General features: G+C 37.6%; 1 long non-coding RNA gene across 1 annotated transcript in view; it reads left to right on the top strand.

The window, feature by feature from the left end:
* LOC109144732 overlaps positions 1–23,395 on the top strand; it is a 99,875-nt gene that overhangs the window by 69,968 nt on the left and 6,512 nt on the right. Inside the window, exons 4-6 of the long non-coding RNA XR_002045662.2 lie at positions 11,211–11,242; positions 19,506–19,555; positions 22,572–22,666. This is a non-coding gene — a long non-coding RNA (uncharacterized LOC109144732). The remainder of the gene's footprint in view (positions 1–11,210; positions 11,243–19,505; positions 19,556–22,571; positions 22,667–23,395) is intronic.

The following is a 23,395-nucleotide window of genomic DNA, read 5'->3' as shown; positions in this document are numbered from 1 at the left end:
CCCAGCTGTGTGGTTTAACAAGTAACAGGATCTGTGAAACACTGAAGAAAGACGATAATTGCTCAAAATATGACACGTTCAGTCACTTGAATGGGATTCACTATGTCTAAAGGTGGAAGTTGACTACCTAACTTAGATAGTTGGGGATTTTATACAAAGTCAAGGGTACTTCCTGCTACATCCTTCACCCATCACTAAAGAATAACATGAATCTCCCACAGACCCTGTATCATATTTTTGAGCCTTGTGTAAATGTCTTGGGTGCGCTAGGGCACCTTACATGCTGCTACAGAGCTATCAGCTTATGAATGTTGATCTAGACGACCACAGTATAGACATCTGCACTTGACCTAGTCATCCTACTTTACTATTCGTGGAAGAAAGAAGACAAAAAAACATTAGGGTATGATTTGTATTACTATGCAGTGTATAGTGAACTGCCTGCTAAAATGCTTATTTCTCTTTGCTGTATGAGGAGCTCAGTGCTCAGCTCACATACAGATTTACACATGGTCAGATGAATACCAGGCTTTTTTACGAATAAATGAAAAGTGCCTGTTGAAAATATTAAGGCACTGGAAATCTAGATCCTCTTCTTGATTGAAAAGGTAACCCAGAGACACTCTAATCTCAGAAAGCTTTAGCTTCCTTGTCACTGTTAGGAAAAAACAGATCAATCCTGTTATTCGATTAGTATGAAAAGATGTGATAATGTCCACTTATACTATTTACCAGTCCCTTAATTCATCCAAGTGGTTAGTGTGCTGTTGTTCCTTTTGAAAGAAAATTAGTGGGCAGCAGACAAGAGAGTAGTAAATTACCTTAATCTCCTTTTAATTATAAATATGCAGTTCCTGCAGACAGGCATTGAACTGAGTGGATTTTAATACAAGTGCGGCATAAACCTGGTGTGCACATTAGAAATTGAAAGGTAAAATTCCTCTTGTTTGGGCAAGCCATGCTTGTTTTTTTCTGCAGAAAAAAAATCATACAACTTTTATTACAGCTTTTCTTTCTTATCTCATTGTCGGCAGGATCCTTTCCTGGAAACTGTCAGTATAATGGTTTTTCCTAACAGTGAATAATTAAATAATATTTTGCTTTTAAACACTCAGACTGCACTGTTTTTGACTGGGACAGAGTTAAATATATCCATTGTAGCTGATATGGGGCTATGATTTGTGCTGAAGACAGTGTTGATAACACAGGGATGTTTTCATTGCTGCTGAGCAGAGCTTACACAGGGTCAAAGCCTTTTCTGCTGCTCACCCCACCCCACCAGCAAGGAGGCTGACAATGCACAAGGGATTGGGAGGGGACACAGCTGGGACAGATGACTCCAGCTGACCCAAAGGATGTCCCATAATGTATGAGACCGTGCTCAGCAATGAAACTGGGGAGAGGAGGTTGTCTGAGGTTGGCATTGCTCTGGAATGAGCTGGGCATCAGTTGATTGGTGCAGAGCAATTATTTTCTTTTGCATCACCAATTTTCCTTGTAGTTTCCTTCCCTTCCCCTCTCTTTGTTGTCTTTTTTCATTAATTTTTTTAAAATTTTTCATTGTCCTTATGATCTCAACCCACAAGTTTTCTCATTTTTACCCTCCCATATCTCCCCCCATCTTGCCGTGGGGGAGCAAGCAACTGGCTGTGTGTGGACTAGCTGCTCACTCACTTCTTCCCTCCCCTGGTGGGAGGTGCAGTAGAATCAGGAAAAAAATTTAAAAGTTGAGATAAGAACAGTTTAATAATTAAAACAAAGTGAAATAGCATAATACTAATACTACTAATTATAATATTTGCAACGAAAAGGAGAGAGAGAGAAAAGTAGAACACAAGATGTTTGAGTGACGCACAATGCAGTTGTTCACCACCTGCCAACAGATGCCCAGCCTGCCCCCAGCAGCGATTGGTGCCTCCTGGCCAACTCCCTCCAGTTTATACACTGAGCATGATGCTCTGTGGTGTGGAATATCCCTCTGGCCAGTTCAGGTCAGCTGTCCCAGCCATGCCCCTTCCCAGATTCATGTGCCCCTCCTCACTGGCAGAGCACTGAAGAGTCCTTGACTTACAATAATCACTGCTCAGCAACAACCAATGTTATCATTATTCCCATACTAAATCCATTGCACATCTCTGTACCAGCTACAAGGAAAAAAATCTAACTCTATCCCATCAAAAATCAGGACAGCTGCCTACTGTAATTAAACCGTGACATCTGCCCTGGCTTATTGGTTGGTTCAAAATAAGTCATATTCACAGAAGTCACTCCAATAAATTTCTAATTTAGAACAGAGCATTGTATTTGATGGCCATGTTAGTTTGTTCAGATTACGAGTATCTCTGGAGTAAAACCATGTCTTATGCAGCATTGAACATGCATAAAACAAATTAATAATGTGTTCAGATTTGTCCCTTGGCTATTAGGTTTACCAGTGTAACTAGTTAACAACTGCCTTTTGATGATTATTTACTATGCTGGCCAGAAAGTTTCAATATGATATTTTCAATGAGATTAGACCAATTTACTGGGGTGGTCAAGCAATAATTAAAAGAAGAATAAAGAATCAGGGAGATTTCCACAAGATTTTAATTGAAATTCCAGGTAGATTCCTGACAATACCTAGTCTGATTTTCTGCTGCACATTCTCAGCAGACCCAGTGTTAAGAGTTTCAAGAGGCTTTGGGATAATATATCTGGTAGCTGCTTTAGCCTAATGTATACTATTACATGGACTTCTCAGAATGTCAGCTGGCTGCTTTCCAGTTTGGTTGTGTCCTAATACACCAGCTCAGCAATTCATTCAAATTATCCCTTTATGGAAAAGGGCATCAATAAAATTATATGCTGTTAATTTAGCCATTTTTTTTCCTCAAAAGCTACACAGAACTTAAAGGGATAAAATAATTATATGTAAATTAATGTTCATATTTAGATGTAGTTAATTAGAATACTTCCTTTTATGTACCTAATTTGGTTTTGACACCATAACCTTTTAAAGGCCTGTCTTTAAAAATGCTGGAAGCCTAATAAAAACATTCATTATAATATACCAGATTTTCTTTTTTAAACTCATACCTTGATTATTAGACTGACTGGTACATTTTTATTTCACTTATCTTTGATGACCATTCTCTTCCAATATATAAGTATTGATTAGCAGAAGTGCTTGCAAAACATAGAATAGAGGGAGTTTAGAAAAGTCCTGTAAAATTTCCAGTTTGTGACTCCAGATATTAAATAACAAGATAATGTTTGTACATAAGACAAGAAAGAACTTCAAAAAATTGTAAATCTAAACAACTGAAAATGCATTAATTTTCTGTCATTTTTATTGTGAGTCTGCCCCTTTTTTTCTGGAATTTTCAGACTACTGTCTAGGCTTCTGTTCACAACAACCAAGTGGCTGCTGAACACAGGCAAATCCATTTTACATTGTATAACCAAGAGAGGGGTGTGACCTAGTCAAAGTATCTGCAGTGGATTCATACATGAACCAGCAGCCTCATGTGATTTTGACTCAGACCCAAATAATCCCAGAAAGAAGCAGTGGCCAGTACATCACAGAAGCAACATCCTTTTTTATTTTTGCATGTTAGCAGGTATGGAAATGTTACATCAATAAGTCAAGGGAAGGACAGGCTGTCCTTTTCTTCCCCATGAATCAAGAAGTCATTCATTTCAGTCTCAGTGATCTAGAAATTAATAATGACCTCAAATCAACATTTCTGGGTTTACTATGCAAATGTTTTAGGCATTTATATAACCACTATTAAGTGTATTTTATATAATAAAACCAATGTTGCTGCATGTTTTCAAAAAATGTAGAAGGTTTTTCTTCATATTTTCCTTATCATGCCCAATAAATGAATAAATGAATGCATGGAAAAGAGACAAAAAAAATAAAAAAGACAAAAAAAATATAAATAGCATCAGCATTATAGGATATGTTTATGAAACCACTGCATTTTAGGAGGTACAAAAAAATGCTTATATCATTCATCATTAAAAAATATCCATAGTATCAAAAGAGTGCAAAGAAAGCTTGTGTTTCTGACAATAATGTTTCCCTATTTACTTTGATAACAGTCTCTGTTAGATACTGAGGCGTTTTTAGTTTCTTTTTTAAACTGGTTACCTGGTCTAACAATATTCAAGGAGGGTAAATAATATGATTAAGCTGGGGTTTTTGAACGTGATGGCACTTTGACAAGGGATTTTGTCTGCAAAGATTAAAATGGCAGTCACCCTGGCCTTATGGAAAATGTACCTTGTCAAACAAATGTGGGATCTTTTTGCACAATAGGTTTGGTTGATAACTGCAGCAGGTAACTGCATTGACATAATGCAGTTATACTTCTATAAAACAGTTTTCCTTGTCTTTCTTCCTTTCGTGGGAGATACTGCTATGCAAAATCAATGAAGCTTAAATATCAGCTATGAAAGATGTTTTAGAAAGTAATTACAAATGAAGTATCAATGTCAACAGGATGCATAATCAGATTACTCTGAAAAGTTAATTCTTGCTTTTCAACCTCTTCATCAATGATGTGATCAAATTTGCTGATAATGGATAATTAGTGAGGAGGAATAATGGGGAAAGACCAACTCAACTAAATTATATTGCTGAAGGAAGTAACTTTTCTTTCAGCAATATGTTTAAACAGGATATGTTTAACAAAGCCAATTGAAAGGACATGCATCAAGGAACAAAATGTGTAGGTCACACTTGCAGGATGAGAAATGGAGTCCTGGTGTTCAGTGAAACTGATGGACTTAGAGGAAATAGTAACTATTTAAGTGAGCATAAGCTCCCTGAGCAACACTACAGCTAAGTAGGTGAACATGTTTTTAAATGCATATCTAGAAAAATATTAAATAGAAGTGAAGAGGGTGTATTTGTGTACAGCACTTGAGAGACTTTTACCACCACGCCTACATGCATTTTTTGGAGATGGTCTTTTAAAGGGATATTGATATATTAAAAATATTACAGAGAAAAATTACAAGGGCAGGTCAAGATTTGGGAAACTAGCAAATTATACCCAAGATAAGATTACGAAGTCATTGTCTACAGGTTCAGACGTGGGAAAAAACAATTCTGATAGGAGACAGAGCTTGAACACACTAAAATAACCAGTGATTGGAAAATAGCTGATTCATAAGACAAACAAGAATCATCTCTTAAAATCATAGATTCATGTAATCATTTAGTTTGGAAGGGATCTCTAGAGGTTATCTAGACTGCTCTCCTGCTCAGAGCAGTACTAACTTTAAATTTAGATCACTTTGAGCAAGGCCTTGAACACTCAAATTTAAAAGTCCCTGAGGGTGAAGGTTTCACAGGCTTGTTAAGCATTCTGTTGCAGGCCCTACCCATTTACTCTGCAATTTTTCTTCTTATATCCCACTTAAAATTTCCGGGGCTTATAGCCACTGCTTCTCATCTATGGATTGTATAGCACTGAGTGGAGTCTGGCTCCATAATATTTTTTATTTCCTGTACATATTAAAAAGAGGATTAACACTACCATAATTGAAAATTAAATGTGATTTGGTGAAAAGAAAATGCCACTATTTTGCAAGTGATATGGATGTGGTTTCCAGGAGGTGTAGGGTTCATACAAATCATGAGCCTGATGCAGGAGTTGCTGGATGAAATTCTGTGATTCCTACAACTTAAGTTAGCTAAATTAAGTTTTAATTTAATGTAAAAGTTCATGCTAGACATTAAAATCATGATGCTGTGAAGTCAATCAATTGCAAAAATAGTCTGGTTGAGTAATTAACAGAAGTAAAATGTTTCTGGATAGCAAGGGAATAAAGTCCTTCCCTGTCCTACTAGTGATGCTCATCATTCTCCAAACAGTGTTGAGCTGGTAGATTTATTACTGATTTTGACTCTTATTTATTAGCCTTTATACTGGTATTTACAGTCCTATGGATATTAAATTATAGGCTGAAGTTAATACTTGGAGCATAATGTTGGAACGGTACTTACCTTCTTTTATATGTCTGTACAACAGACATTCACACCTTTTCTAGACACTGAATATTCTCTCTTTAATCAGTGAAGAGAAAAAAGAATTTCTAGTGAATAAAAAACCACAAACCGGCAGCTCAGATTAATTTTTGTAGATTAATTTTGCCTCAAAGTGCCTTCTCCTATGCACTGATCAGGAAAAGGAATAGAGGTGAATGATTCAGAAGCTGATATGGTACATATCTAAGTAAGTATCTTAAGTTGTGTGAGATGAGTTCTGAGAAAGATTGTGTAAGAAAAATATTCAGAAAGAAAAAAATACACATAAACCCTGAATTCTCAGTTCACAAACTTAATCTTTATATTATTGTTCTCTCCTAAGAAGAGCAACAAAGGTGATGAAAGGGCTAAAGGGCATGACTTATGAGGAGTGGCTGAGGATACAGGTTTGTTCAGCTCAGAGAAGAGGCTGAGGGGTCACCTCTTTGCTGCCTATAACAACATGAAGGGAGTGGAGAGGGAGGTGCTGTTCTTTGGTGTTTTTTTATAGGCCACAGGGGGAAGGCTGAAAACTGTCAGGAAGAGTTAAGTTGGACATTAAGAAAAAGTTCTTCACTGAAAGTATGAACAGTGATCAGAAAAAGCTCCCCAGGGAAGTAGTCATGTCCCCTAGCCTGTCACTGTTCAGGAAGCTTTTGGACAACGCTCTTAGACATATGGTTTAATTTTTAGATTTCCCTGTATGGAGTTTGGAATTGGACTTGAAAACTCTTGTGTCCTTTCCAGCTCAGGATGTTCTACGGTCCTATGAATCTAATCTTACATGATCATGCATTTGGATAGATTGACATTTCAGCTGCTATTTATATTTCATGGCTCACAGTAACATTTTGAATAGAGACTCTGCTAATACATGTACAAAAGCATTGTACTTCTGCAGGATTTTGATCATAATTTTATGTACATGCTGGTAATTATCACTTTGAGTATTTCAGAATCTATTTAAAGACAGAATCAACACTTTCATTCATTTGATACATTTTTGCAAATATTGATTCAGTTTTGATAGGGTTTAGTGGGAGATCAACTTCTGCTTCAAATGCCTACCTTAACTAAAAATGTCCTTTATTTCCTAGAATAATGTTTTAAATATTGTATGTTCCTGATATTAAAGCTGAAGTCTTCATTGGTACTTGACATCTATAGAAGGTAGTGAATTTTGGGATTTGTTCTGTGTTTTGATTAATTTTTTTTGAGCCTCGTCTTGTTTAAAAAGTGACTGCCCCATAACTATTCTGTTTTGTGGACCTACAAACCAATATTTACATTTAGTCTGCAATTAAATGACTCCTTTCAAATAACTTGTATGAGTTGCAGATCAATAACTTACCCATGTATCTTTCCCAGCATGAAGCAAGATAATACAGAGCATTAAAGAAAGATAGTGTTTATAAAGTTGCATTTCAATCAACATACAAATTCATAGAAGTAATAAGAACATTTTTGCATTTAAAGACTCATTTAATGTGATTTTTTTTTTTTTTTTGTGGTCTTGATTTCCAAGGAATATCCTTTAAAACAAGTACAGTTATGTGTCATATGGATTATGTATCATATATAATTACCTGTGAACATTCATCAAAATTTAGTAAGTGCACTTAATCACCTGAAACTCTAATAGACAACAGTTTAAACCAATGATTTTTTATAAATACTTAGACCACTGTGTAATTAAATTTTCACTGTTTTCATTGTACAATGTATAAGTGTATGGTCATACAGTATCCAGGTAGCATACACATATAATTGCAGCATTGCTAAGATTTACCTCAAATATGCAAAACCAAAGATTAAAAACCTAACTTTAATTATCAAAATGTATAAAAGATTGCAATCAAACAACTAACTATCTCTTCTCTGGACATGCGTAATGCACCTTTCTTTAACTTTCTGGTTTTTTAGAAGCAGTAAGCTAGAAGTGAAGCTGCTAACTTTGTTACAAAGAGTATCAATACTAAATTGCAACTCTTGCTTGAGTTCCAACAGAAGACAATATGAATTAGCAAATATTTTTGTGGAAAGTACCCTGTTGCAACTTCTGTCTGCTTTCCTGTTTCCACCGATTCTTACTTTCTGTCTCCCTTTGCATATTAGAGCCTTTCTCTATACTTCCAGATTATCTGATTCTGGTGCACCCTTTCATGATATTTACTACATATTCTCCTTTCTCTCATCCTCTCCTCTGAACTTTGAGACAGGGAATGTGGCTCTGTTAACTTGGGAGTTGAAAGGCACCATGTGCCTCTCCAGGCAGAATAATCAAAACATTTGTGTATCCTTGCTCAGAGCCTGTGCCTAAGTAAAATTGTGGGGAGTTCTGACATGCTGTCTCACCATCTACCCACTGGACTGTGTCTACAGATGGCAGGTATAGTTTCAGAAGCTTTGCATGCTACGTAATTAAGTCCTGGGTAGACCATGGAAATAACCTTTTGGGACTGTGATTTATTATATTTCTTTTGCAGTTATGGCAGCTTATACTTGAAAGTGACCCCAAGACAGAGATAATTCAAATGTTGAATTGGAATCTTTTTACTGAAATGAGAATTTAAGAAAGCAGATGACTGAAATATCTGTCTGGCAATACTCACTTAAGTCCATCACTGAGCATTTAAATACACAACTTTTCTTCAAAACTTTTCTTCTTCCTAAACTCTACCTGATTTTATGTAGAATTTTTTGTTGAGCAAGCAGAAGTGTACTTGAAGAAAGGTGCTTCTGCAAGTATATCATCAGCACATTGTTTTCTTTTCACTTTCACAGGTAACATCACAATTAAACAGCTTTAGTGCATTCTGTTACACAGACCAGAATGGTCACCAGTCTGTCCTGTATAACATCTTGCATGCTGTACAGTCATGAATGATTTTTACACTGCTAATTAATTTGTAATGATAATATTTAACAAAGGATGATTTTTCCAGCTGGAAGGAAAGTTATTCCCTAATCCCCATCCTCCCTAACACCACCACAATCATGTCCCTCGAGCTGATATCATGAGATCTTTACCATCTCAAAATGATGTTAAAAATAAGCAGATGGGACATCATTTTAATATCTTATCTGGACGATAACATCTCCCAGTAGTGTAACTGCCCTCCTAATATTGGACCTTGGCATCAACACTCTGCAGAAACCCACTCCCAATGTGCAGTACTTTCTGTGCGCCCTCGTTAGAGGTCTTTTGTTTTCCTCCTTCATTCAGAGTTTCATCATGACAACTGAAAGTGACATTTGAAAAGCTAAGAGGATTTTACATAACAGGACCCCTATTGTCATTCTCCATTTCCTTTCACTTCGAACACATTTGCTGCATTTTCATTATGTAGGAGATCATGCAGCATGTCAGTGCACAAAGTCTCTTCCTTCCTGCCGGCAAGATACAAGAAGAATAAGTCTCAGGGCCAGAGAGTTATTCTTGCACAGAATACAGAAATGCCTTTTATTAAGGGAGGCTAACAGCCTATGCCAAAAAACTAGTTTGACATGAACAGAGCAAGAAACTAAGCAAAAGATTATGAATTTTGTCATATAGAATGTTCATTATGACAACAATGCAACTCAATGATGCAGAGAAGATGCAAAAGAAATATAACTGACTATGTTAACTGGCACAAAAGACCTACAACTATAACAGAAGTTTGGGGCTCATGTCTCATCCATCACCTCTTAAACAGGTTGAAAAAAGGGCACTTAGATGTGGACAGAGCATGGAGAAAATTTTGGGAAAATACTTCTGAGAAGAGGAAAATTATTAGGCTTTTGCATTTCTCTGCAGATTCTATCTTTATGATTTAAAGAGCTCCTTGACCACCAGTTTGGTGCTCTAACAGGACTAAAAATGAGCAGTACACAGTAGTGCTGAACTAATTGAAGTCCTGCTGAGAGTCCTGTAGAATCTACTTTGCCCCTGCTCCACTTGTGAATTCTTTTCTGTTCTTCCCCTTCTTCTTTACTAGGAAAAAAGAAAAGTCTGACTGTTTAACCAGCAGCACAGGAGTAGATAGATTCTGTCTCTCTATAAGAAGAAACAAGCCCAAACAGAGTATCTCAGATTGAGGAAAATGGAGGAGGAACCAAAGTACAAAAGTAAAATCTGTTGCCAGCCTGTTGTCAAGGCCCTGATAATCTGAGGATATAAACATAAACCCATATGTCCTTCTATGTCCTCTGTATTTCCTACTGCTCCTCATTTTCCCTTTGAATTTGTCTTTGAATGTCTCACCAAATAGGAAAAGTGAATCTAAGTAGCAGAATTATCATATTCTTACCTGCTACAATGATAGAAGGTGTAACCGAAATCCCCAACCTCTAAAGGGAATTTAACAGATTTTGATTTATTGCTCTTCCCAGCCATCTCAACATACTCAGTGCTGCCTTCTGATCATTTTCTTTGTCTGATCTACCTAACACATGTACACTTTGTGATTTTCCAAACATTCATAAATACACAAGTGTTCTTGCCATCTCAACCGTGCAATTTATGATCTCCTCAGAAATCTGAATCTTGTCTGTTTAATGCTGTACTAAAATAAATCCCATTTGTGATAGTATAGTCTGCTAATATCTGTAATAATCAGATTACCACAACTGATATTCCACAAGAGAAGTCCCTGATCAAAAATAATTTGTGCCTACTTTCCTTGATGACACCAATTTACGGTCCAGGGGGTAAATCACAGAATAGTAGATTGGTTTGGGTTGGAAGGGACCTTAAAATTCATCTAGCTCAAATCCCTTTCCATGGGTGGAGGCACCTTCCACTAGACCAGGTTGCTCAGATCTCAGTCCAACCCGGCCTTGAACACTTCCAGGGATGGGACATCCACAACTTCCCTGGGGGACCTGTGCCAGTGTCTCACCACCCTCACAGTAAAGAATTTGTTCCTAATATCTAATCTAAAACTAGCCTCTTTCAGTTTAAAGCCACTTCCTCTTGTCCTACCACTGCCTTCATAAAAAGTCCCTCTTTAGCCTTCTTGAAGAGAAGAGATAGAGTGAGGGGTGTGCTTACTTCCTATCCATTAGATATTTGGGAGCATTACTTAGTAAGGAATGATTCTTTATATTGATACATATATACTGGAATTTTCCCAGACTATTTATGAAAATCATGTGGCAAATACAACCAGGTCCTGAAACAACTGACTGTTGTTTATTGCTTTAGGTTTCAGGTTACAAAATGAATTTTGATGCATGGTAAGTACAACTCTAAATATACACAATATCACCAAAATGTTTTGTGGTCCCAAACCCAATGTCCCACAGTTCCCACTATAGTCTGTAAACACTATTACCTTTTCCAGGTAATCTTTAGTCTCTTTCAAAAAATAGGCAGAAGAAAGTAGTAGATAAATCTAGTTTGTCACAATCCATTTTATATATATATATTTTGGGGTTATATTTGGGTTTTGTTTTTTGTTTTGGTTTGGTTTGGTTTGGATTTTTTTGTTTGTTTATTTGTTTTATTTTACTTTATCTTTTTAGTAGTCAAGTCCAAGTCAGCTATTGACCTCAGATTAATGCTGGCTAACAGAACTGTAATTATCCGGGTAACACATCTTGGTTTTCTTCTAATTAAATAGAACACACTCAGTCTTCTCACTTTTCATTCAGAGTTTTACAATGAAAAAAGGTTTTTTTATTTGAAATTTAAGCACTTGGACATCTATAATTAGTGGAGATGACTGGATTTCATTTAAAGAAAAGAGTTCAGGTCTCTCAATGAACCAGTACTCAACTATGTATTTTCAAATGCATCCCAAAATCTCAAAAAGGCAGACAAGCAGCAAAGAAAGCTAGGAAGTATTAATTTATTTTTATATAGATGGGCATATATTGTAATATCTATTATAAATAAATAACAAGTATCTATTATCAATATAATTTATATATTATATATCTATATTTAAAACTGGTCACTCAAAAAAATTATCAATCCTTTCATGTAGTACATGAAACAAAAATCATGACCTTATAAAGCATGTCCTTCTCCTCTCTTTGTCTTCTGTTTTTTGTAAATCATGAATTTTTTTAGTTTCTGCTAGTCTGTGTATCTCTTTTTTTGCTTTCTTCACTGATTGCCTGAACAGAGACTATGGAAATTATTTGGAATTGTTTATGTCTGTCTCACTCTAATTATGTCTTCTAACATCTCTTTTAACAAATCTGATTTGTGTTGGTATACATGGAAAACAGAAGACGTTTGGCAAGAGTTATTTGAAAAACGTGTCATTATATATGCTCATGCACAACTCTGCTTTTGCCTCCATATTATCTGCTTCCAAAGAGTCATCTTTCCCTCAGACTGTGCTTCCTCAGTTTAGATTCCTCCTTAGATTCTCTCTGAACCCAGTTTCATTTTTTTTCTCAACATTTTGCTGTTGCACACTGCTTTTCCACTCTGAAGTTTTTTAATTGAATCAATATGTCAGCAAGCTTCTTTACCCTACAATAACTGCTACATTTATAAATACTGAACTTCCAAGTCAAAATGAGGAGAAGAACTTCCCCCTGTTTTATTAATTATCCTGCTTTCAGTGGTATTTTATTTCTACAACGGTGATATAATTTTCAAACACAGGAGTGCTGACAACTTAAAGGAACTGCCTTTTGTGAAGAGATTTCACTTTATATATAAATTTCTAAGTCTGGAAGAAAACCTCAGGTGGATTTACAATTCATTCAGATTTCTTTTTTCCACCATCCTTGGTTGCTAATATATTCTTCCAAGCAATTTATATGCAAATATCTATTTAAAGAAAGGAGAGTGAATGAGGTAAACAGACAAGCTGCACCACATACATTACAGTATATTTTCTCAAAAATTTTCCTTTCAGCTAAAACAGTGGAAAGAAATAGCAGCACCAGTGGCTCTGATGTAGGACATGTTGGTCTGTTTCCACACCACTGCATTAGAGAGCAAACCAGGGGGCATGCAGAGCTTTTGGCCAGGTGAGATGTAGTACCTTTGTACGTTTGTACATGTTCTCAAGCCACCTTTGGTCAGTTAAAGTCCACACGGCAGCTGTGGTGACCTGCATGGGCCACATCGTCCCTACAGGCTGCATAACCTCTAATGCACTTAGGTTTGGGGTTAGCCCATATAATCTGTACTTAGTGCCTGAGCTAGTTTTGATCTAGCTTACCATCGCTGCAATCGCACTTCTGATTGCAGCAGGCTCATGGCTCTTCATCGCCATTGTATAAGGTAAAATGCTGAACAGATTTCTTAAAGCAGTGGGATAAAGGGGAAGAGATACCTCTAAGGTTTGATTCTCAGGAGAAATATGGGAAACAGATGAAAATGAGGCTTTGGAATTTCACAGAATCACAGAATATTATGAGTTGGAAGGGACTCACAAGGATTGACTCCAATGCTTAAATGAACGGTGCATATGGGGATCAAACCCACAACCCTGGCGTTATTAGCACCATGCACTGACCAGCTGAGCTCATGTACCAACACACACAAATTCTTTATCCATCTATATCATACCTGTACACATAAGATCAAAATGCAACTCTATATACTAAAATGAGCTGTGATTCAGGAATGAAGCACAAGAAACACTGACCAAGTTTCTCAGAAAAACAAAACAAAACAAAAAACCAAAATAATATTCTAAATTTTGTCAGCTTTGAGAACTACATAAATACAGTATATAGTCAGCTTTGCATGTAGTGTTACTGAAACTGCAATTAAAACAGCAATGATTCCTTTCCTTATTCTCACTGAGGAATGAGTTATAAATGAAACTAGTCCTTTTAGAACATGTAGTAGTTTCAAGATGATCTTTTCAATTTGAGAATTGATAACTCTGGATTTTTCAGTTGTTTCTCTACTAACATGCCAAAACATATCACATGCCACATGATGTGATGCTGAAAAAGAAAACACCATTTCTGAGTCCAAAATGTTCCACTTTAGAAGAATAATAAAAAAAATATGATGAATATATTAGCAACCAAGGATGGTGGAAAAAAGAAATCTGAATGAATTGTAAATCCACCTAAGGTTTTTTTCCAGACTTAGAAATTTATATATAAAGTGAAATCTCTTCACAAAAGGCAGCTGAAGTCTTTTGGGATGATGTTTTCTACTTCTACATTTATAAATAAAAAAAACCTGACCCTGACCCTTACGTTTAAGCTACAGATATAAATGGTGAAGGAATTAATGACATTGAGCTGCTGTCAAATCTGTGTTACGTGATCATTAAGCCTTCTCTCCTAAGGTTCTAACCTGATATCATTCCTTCGAGTTCCTTGAAAACATAGCTGGGAGATCTTATCTCTAACCCTCAGAAAATCCTTAAATTACTTTTTTATTTTTGTAGTATTTCTTTGAAATATTTTTTTGGTAAGTAATTGTGCATCTGAGGCATCTTTTCTGTTACAGTTTAAAATTGCTCTTTCATAGTCATGGTTTTGCATGATTGTTTGAATTATTTTACATCGTAGGGTGAGCAATTGTATTTGATGCATTTGAGAGCTCACTCTTCAAAGAGTTTTTCAAAGCCACCAAGAGCCCTGAAAATTTAATACATTATTTTGAAACGCAAAAACCTAGACTAAACAAAACCCAAAAGTATGGTTTAGGGCTATTTTGGCTTTAATTTTAAATTCAGGGCCTGATTTCCCTCTTGACAACATGGAGATGTAGTGTGGGAATACAAATAAGCTGGTGATATTGTAGGGCTGTTCTTGATGGATGTCAGTTTTGCTTTTTGTCTGCATAGAAGTAGGATTGAACAGAATTAGTTCCAAATGTAATGAAGATAAATCTATGCAATGGAAATGACTTTGATTTTTTTGAACAGGATAACATTACTTTTATTTTTTACAATTCATTATTTTTTGAATTCTTCTATGAACAACTTATGTTTATGCTTCCATATGGAAATGCAACTTTTCATAGTCTAGGGATTACATTTGGTTTTATAATTTTAAGGCTAAATGGCAAAATTGAACTCGGTGAAAGTTCAGTGCTGTACTTGGTTTGCATGATAAGATTTTGGTAGTGATCAGGCTACAGGGATGGATTCTGTGATGATCTTGTGTGTCAAAAGAGCCAATGCCAGCCAGCTCCAAGAAGGACCCACTGCTGGCCAAGGCTGAGCCTATCAGTGATGGTGGTAGTGCCTCTGGGATAATGTATTTAAAAATCACACAGTGTAACAGCACCCAAAAGTGAGGAGTGAGAATGTGGGAAAGAAACAGCCCTGCAGACGCCAAGGCTGGTGAAAAAGGAAGGGGGGGAGGAGGTGCTCCAACTCAGTCCATGGTGCAGAACATGGTGAGTCAGGCTGTCACCGTGCCGGCCATGGAGGACCCACACCAGAGGAGAAAGATGCCAGAAGAAGGCTGTGACCTGTGGGAAGTCTGTACTGGAGCATGGCAGCCCACGCTGATGTTCCTGGCAGGACCTGTGGCCATGAGGGGAGACCTATGCTGAAGTAGTTCATGAACTATAGCCTGTGGGAGGGACTCATTCCTGAGTTTTGAAGTTCTTGGAGGATTGTCTCCCATAGGAGGGACCCCAGGCTGGGGCAAGAGAAGAGCATTGAGTGTCACCAAAACCACTGGGAAAATAAAACTCTCTAACACTACGATTTCAGTACTAGAAAGCAGGCATTGCTTTAGTTCGGCACCAGGTGCGTGGAGGAATCGCTCCTCCTAACATGCACACCAATTATCAAAACTTTTAACTATTTATACATTTTAGCAAACAAAGAAATTGTTTGTTCATTGACTACAAGTTCTCTTATTAATTAGCATTTTATCTTCTATTGGTTAATGATTTTCTTGCTTCTCATGCTAATTAGTCTGCTTGCTCAGTCTTTCTCTTCTTTTTGGTCAGTGGATTTCTTGGATCAGTGATCTGTGGGCTGCTAGCTGCAGACTGCCCCTACCAGAATTACCTTTTACCCACTTGGAGCTGATTCCAGCAGAATTACTGACCTGGTTTTACTATTTTTTTTCCTCATCTTGGGAGAACTGCCAAATGTTCTTGTGGTCCATAAACTCCTCATTTCCACCCAAGCTTTCTTAGCTCCTCCCCCCAAGTCGGAGCTCATTGAAGCATGTCAAGCCCTAAACTTTGATTTGTTTTTCTAACACATGGATATCACTTAGAGCTTGCTTGTTAGCTGCTATCTGTTTCATGGATTAAATCTCCCTTCTTGTTGATTAGGCTTGTAAGTTATAAAGATGAAACATTAAAGAACATCCTTAAGAAAGTTTTTACATATTCCACATTTTGCAACAACTAGGAAGGACCTTGTTTCTCAACCCCCTTCTCATTTCCTGTAACTCCCTGAGCAAATGGTTAACTATTTCTGGCTCTCGAGATGTCAGCATCACTAAGACTAAACACTATTTGTCACAACTAGAGTTTTTCCCAGCAAAAGGAGTCCCCCTTTGAGGAGGAAGGAGCAGGAGACACAGCTGTGATTAACTGGCTGCAAGCCCCATTCCCCAGTCCCTTGTGCTGCTGAGGGAGGGGAGGAGGTAGAAACATCAGGAGTGAAGCTGTGCTTGGGAAGGAGCGAGGGGTGGTGGGAAAGTCATTTAAGATTTGGTTTTATTTCTCATCCTACCCTGATTTGATTTGATTTGTAAGAAAAGCTGATTTCCCCAAGTCAAGTTTGTTTTGTCTGTGACAGTAATTGGTGAGTGATGTCTCCTGGTCCTTTTCTCATTCTACCAGCTTTTTGTTATAACTTTTCTCCTTTGCCCAGCTGGGTAGGGGAGCGATGGAGCAGCTTTGGTGGGCACCTGGCATCTAGCCAGTTTCAACCCACCACAAGGGCACTACACTTATTTAAGGTCACCCATTTCTCAGAATTTTTTTATAAAAAGACAGCTTTTAAACATTCGTTGTACTTTTAATGTGTAGAAGGAGTCTGAAATTTATAAACAGGATGAAAAAATTGGTTTGGGTTAGACAAATGCAGTCTAGCTTAGTTGCCCCGGCTTCCTTGCCTGCCTGGCCTTTAGCTTTCAGCCTGAAGGGCTTGACCCAGGTGTCCCCAGCTTCCTAAGTCACAGCTTCCACCCCTGTGCAGATGCAAGTCTGAAATACAGTTTGCTGCCTGTCCTTGAAAACAGGAATTAAATCTGTACATGTGGTAAGCTGAGTTAAGGTCTACTGCTTATCTTATCTCCATTGACTTTAACAGGAGGTTGCACACGTGCACGTCGGCAACTACTGCTTCAAGAATCAGAGCTTTGATCCCTATTGTACTGTTTTGTGTTAACCTCTGGCTCTTGAAATGTCTGCTCCCCCGTGCAACTTCTTTTTCCTCAGTCCTACCATCTTCAGTCATTTCCATAAGAGGTTCTTCCTTCTCCATCTGTACTCCTGGAACTAATGGTTTGCTAAAAAAATTTTTACTCCAAATCCTTGTGGGATTAGCAGCTCAGAAAAAAAATGCAGATTTTGCCAGATACACGACATTTTATCACACATCACTTTGATAAAGATTTTTACCACATCTGGCAGCTCAGAATATGCAGGAAAATTTCTGCTGCAATTGAGCAAATTCAGTTCCAATCGCGCTTAAGCATAAGAAAGCAATAGGCATGCAACTCCTGCTCTGTTCTTTAGTTAAACATGAAAAGTGTGCATCTCAATTTTTCTGTAATCAATACCCACTAAAATGAATCACATAAAGTTAGCGGAACAGATTATTTTCTCAATAATTATGTCTTTAAACATATGTTTTAGCCTTATCATCCCCTTTTTAAGTAAAAAAAAAAAACAAACAAACAAAACATTTTAGGCATAAAGAAAATAAAACCATCATGAAAAACTATCAGACACTTTCAAACAAATTACAGAAGCTGCAGAACAAAACCCATATACCTAGAACATGTTTAACTGCAAATGTAAACATCAGAATTGCTGTTTGTAAATAGAAATATCCCAATATAAATGCTAAAAGGTTTGCCACATGAATAGCTCTAAATGTACCAATAAACTCATTAGGTGAATCAGAAACTTTCATTTTTCCATCAGTCTTTATTAGTTGCAGTCAAGTTCTGGTATTGAATCACAGTAGATTAATTCAGCTCAGGTCACAGGTATTTACATGCCTGAGCACTTTGTCATGTAGATAGATTAATCCACTTGCAAAAATTCAAAAACATGCCTATAGGAGAGGTTAAAAATCCCCAATCTTTTTACATCACACATTTAAGCACAAATTACTTTACAAACTACTGCAGACTTCAGGCTACTGTAATATTTTATATTCATCCTTCTCTATTAAATATATCTATGAGACAACTAGTTAAAAGAAATGCAATCAGAAACCCTCTCCAAAATTATACTTCTTTAGAATAGAAAAAAAGTGTAGACTAACCTTTGGGAAAGAAAGATTTTGGCAACGAACTGCTTCAGGAAGAAAGCACAAATACATACACCTGTCATTCTCTTTCTGTACTGGAAGTTAGAGCCATGTAAGTGATGCATTGGCTGTCCCAAAATTTTACATACTTATTTCCTGAAGTCATTGTTTCTGGTCAATAGCTACTCCTAGTATCTCAAAACAAATATCACCTTCACTAGACATGGAAACAAATATCACCTTTGTTAGTCTTTCCTCAGGGTTACAGTCTTCTTATCATTGAACAGGCTGCTTCTGTTCAGTTTTGAGGGTATTGAGATCTGCACATAACAATATTGCCTTAGAACCTCCACACTGGTATGGATTAGTGGAAAAGACTGATCACTACAAATTAAATATTGAAGGTGGATTTTTTTTGATTGAATTAATATAAAATTATTTTTCAATGCATTATTCATTCAGTAAGAAAGTTTGGATGACAGTATATTACTTTGGTTTTTAGGCTGTCAATCCAGGGTACACAAAATACCTGCTTTTATTTTTAGTTTTATAGCCACATGAATACCATAGATAAAGAAAAGATGACTTGTACAATTTTGCCGGTAGTATTAAACCATCAGATATTTTTCTTTAATGAAATGGACAGATCTGACTTACACTAGATCTCACCAGTGAAATAGCTGGTTAGTGCATGAACGGAAGACCTCCAAGTAAAGGGCACAACAGCTGAAATCCTGGCCTGGAAGAGGAACAGATACTCAGTGAGTTCAGAAACTCAGTGAGGTTAAGATTTCATCTGGTCAGTTTTCTCCAAATTTACCACTGTCTTTGTAATAAGACAAATAAGTTCCTAAACAACTGTATTATTAGCAGATGACTTTTTGCAAAAGCTGATGAATTTGAATGGGTCCTGATCAAATTTCTTTCTGAGTAATTGTAAGCTGTCCTCACACATTTGAATTAACCTTTTTTATTCATACTCTCATTTTTCTCCCTTTTGCAAACAACTGTCTTACAGTATTGTCATGCATAGAGTTTATGTCTTTTGTCTGCACTTTGAGTGCAATGGCTGTCTTCCTGTCTGTCATCTGTCTATTCATTCCCTTTAGCATCTGTGTAAGTGAAGATCCAGTTTCCCAACAGATGATGCAGTAAGAAGGTAAATCTAGCCATTTTTTTACTTCCAACAGCAATCAATACAAGCTCAATAAAGAATTTGTAGTAGGAATCTCCTCTATATAAATATCTCTCTTTGGGGATACAATTTCTGATAATCCATTTTTTCAAACTTTAATATCACCAGTCTAAATCTATATTTGGAGCAGAGCTGGTGATCAACTGTATAATATCGCAGGTGATATGGCTTTAGTGTGTATTGCTTCAGTCTGCTAACAAAATCCAGCTTTTTTATAGGAGATCTTAGTGCTTTCAAAGGCATGAGAAAACTGAACAACTGTATCAGCCTCTGATGTAATCACTGAGGTCAGTGACATTCAGGCTAGAAGTCCACTGAAAACAGTGACTAAGTTTGCAACAGTGTATTGGTTATCACGTTCCCTGTTAGGATAACTGTATTGTTATCCTACTGATAACAATGCTGGGCAAAGCAAGTATGAGCTGTGAGATAAAGATTAATTAGGAGGAATACTGGGCAAAGCAAGTATTAAGTCATAAGTAGAATGAGTGGGAAACATATTGTAATTGTAGTGAACTGTCTAGGGGTGGAATTTGGTGTAGAAGTTGAATGTAATTTTGATAATAATTCTTAAATGTGTCTTCATAGAGGTGAGAGGTGGAGAATGTCATAGGTTAGCAAGCATAGTCCCGGAAGTGATGTTCTTGCAAAGGGGTGCTCACAGCTTCCTCTGGGACCTGACAGAACCTATCAGCTGGCCAATCTGAATACGGACAATTCTTTAAGCCACTTAAAGTTGTGACCGCCTCTGTGATCCACACTTAAGAATAGACAAACTCCCCCCCAAGCTCTCTCTCGTTTCCGGCACTGGGACAGGTGGCTGCAGGCCCCGTGTGGGGGCCAGCGGGCCCGGCCAGGCCCTGCTTGGGCCAGGCTGGGCCGGGCCACGGCCATCCTGGAGCCGATGGACCTGTTCCACATGCAGAAACACCACCCCCACCCCCGCCTCTCCCCCACAGCCCTGCTCTGTGCAGCCGGAGCGGCTCAGCTCCCCCTCTCCACTGTGGCCAAGATTCAGCTGAAGCTGCCCTGCTGTCCAGCAAAACATCATGTGAGCAACAGCGATAATCGACATTCCAGCTGCAAGGCCTAGGTGAGATTAACCTTTTTAGTGCTGTGAAGAGCTGAAAACCTGAGGGAGAAGAAAGAGGAGATGCTTAAAGCTGAAATTCTGTTGTAAAGCTATGATGTATCAGAGTACCCATTGTAATTTCATGAAGGCATGGGGGGGTGGAGCATTGAACTTGTGAGCAAAAGCACCTGCGCTGAGATAGGCAGATGCTGAAGCAGCTGTAATTTCATGAGAAGTTTGGACAGGGAGAGATGGAAGCGACGAGGACTTTTGCTCCAAATGGAAAAGGAGAAGACTTCAGTTCCTAAAGGTGCTCCCAGAGATAATCCTAGAGATGAAGATGAGGAGGACCCTTTGCTCACAGGGAAGGAGGAGGACCTCTATTCTTAGAGATGAAATGCTCCCAGAGATGGATGAAGAGAACTTTTGTTTCTGAACAGCTCAACCTTAAAATTGCACCCCAGTAGCTCAAGATTGGACCCTTGAAAGCAGTTGTGGGGAAAGCTGTAAGTCATGGGAGGGGACTCTCACATGATGCAAGCAGAGAACCAACCCAGGCGTCTGTCTCGTTGTGATAATTTCTCCATAGCACGAGCAAGAAGAGACTCCTCTTCCTAAATGGACTGAACAAGGTTATTACGGAAGTGGTAAACAGACTGAACATCTCAAGGGTTGTCCTTTTACATTGTCCATGGGAGAAGGGAGGAAGGTGGGGGGAGGAGAAGAGTTCTGAAGGTGTGAAGGTGTGGTATTACTTTTTTTTTTTTCCCTCTCTTAGGTCTGTTAATAAATTTCTTTATATTCTTTCAAGTTTGGTGCCTGCTTTGCATTTCTCCTAATTCTTATCTCACAGAAGGTAGACAGTAATGAGTATTTTGGACCAAACCAGTACAAACAGCTCTGTTATCAGTCGGAGAACAATAAGGTTTGTAAGCCAAAAATTGGAAAGTCAGGGAAATATGAAGGATGTCTCTAAGAAATGAAGCCTGAGTAAAGGTGGATTAATGACACATGTAAGGAAAAAAGTAGCAAATCTGAAATATACTTTTTCAAGCATAGTATTTGCAAAGTTACTCCAGAAAATGGGAGCTATCTTACGGCTCTTTGGTCTTGACTCCTCTTTTGAAGTGTGAAGCGTTTCATAAGCGCTGCTTGAGTGGGTTTGTGCAAAAAGCTGCTTTCTTGCAATACTTACGAGCATATTGAGAGTCTGATCAGAAAATTTGTTATTCAAAGTAGGCAATAGTATGGTCCACATGTTTTGCTTTGTTTTGTTTCTTTGTTGTTTTGGATTGCTAGTTTTGATTTGTTGTTGGTTTGGTTTTGACCTGTTCTTGGGAAAAGGCAGGTGGTTGAACAACTATAAGGTATAACCAAAGAAGATTTATCACATCTTTCCTGTTCCTGTTGTACCTGAGAAGGTAGACAGAGAGTTCCAACCTTCTTGCTCTGCAGATTCCATGACATTCTGTAGCTCTGCATACCACATACATGAGCTAGAAAAAAAACCTTTTGGCCTCTTCTGTGGAAGCCAGTTAATATTTGTCCGTTGTCTGCAATGTACTAATTGAGAAGTGACTGAAGGGAATCTGCAATGATCTAGAAGTGAACATTGAGAGGTATTAGTTGTTTAGCTTAAATAAATATTATATAGAAGGAATTACACGATTAAAATACTGTGTGATTTAGTATGCTGTTTGCCTTAGCATGAGTAACTCGGTTTGGTGAAGCCTTGGGCTGCAAGCTGTGAACTTACACTTAGATATGCTTTCATCTGGAATAGAATTAATTTTCATACTAACTTTCCTAGTATCTAGTAGAGTGATGTATTTTGTCTTTAGTATCAGAAAAACATGATAGTACACAGATGGTTTGGGTGTTGATAAATTGTGTTTATCCCACATCCAGGGCTTTTTTAGTTTCCACTGTTCTACCAGAGAGCAGGTGCAGCAGCGGTGCAAATAAGACACTATAAATGCCAGCAGAAGCTGTAACTCCAAGAGGTAAGAACAGTGAATGACCTGCCTGCATGGACAAATTGAAAGAATCCAACAAGTTTTTAAAAGGCCCCAGATCAAAAATCACCATTAGACCAAGGAAAACATGCAAGGTGTGGGAAAAGTGCATGAAGGGTGGGTGCAGAATTCATAAGGGTATAATTGCCTGGGAATTTCTTTGTTCTTTGTCCCTCCCTGGAGACAGCCCATTCAAGCTGACCTTCTGCCATGGCACTTTAATAATTTATTTTTATAAATCCAATGCCTGAGACTCTGCTATGGGAAAGCTAAGGTCAAGCCACAGAAGCAGGAAGCATGTCCATAAGTGAGTGTGTGTGTGAGCAAGGAGTTGGCTCACGAGCCATCTGCTGTGAAGGGGCTCTGGTCTTAGCAGTTGAAGCTTCAGGTGGTATGTGTGTGAGGATGCCCAGGTAGCATCTTCTCCTTTAACAATGAAACTGGTGCCAGGTGAATGTGTGTGTATCTATATATTTCATTGGAATGCTTCATCAAATTTTACTCCATCAGCCAAGCATACCAAGATAATTTTCTCTTAATCATGCATAACATAATATTTCTATTCATTTTATTATTTAATATTAATGAATTTGATTTCATTTCAAAATGCAAACGTTTAAATTCATGGTGAAAAATAATTATTGCAATTCCTGTGCAGTGACCTTCCATATAGCAATCTTAGCATATACTAAATAATTATTTTAACCTCAGAAGAAC

Source organism: Corvus cornix, chromosome 1 (assembly GCF_000738735.6).
Source record: "Corvus cornix cornix isolate S_Up_H32 chromosome 1, ASM73873v5, whole genome shotgun sequence".
Lineage (NCBI taxonomy): Eukaryota > Metazoa > Chordata > Aves > Passeriformes > Corvidae > Corvus > Corvus cornix.
This window is presented reverse-complemented; position numbering and strand designations above follow the sequence as displayed.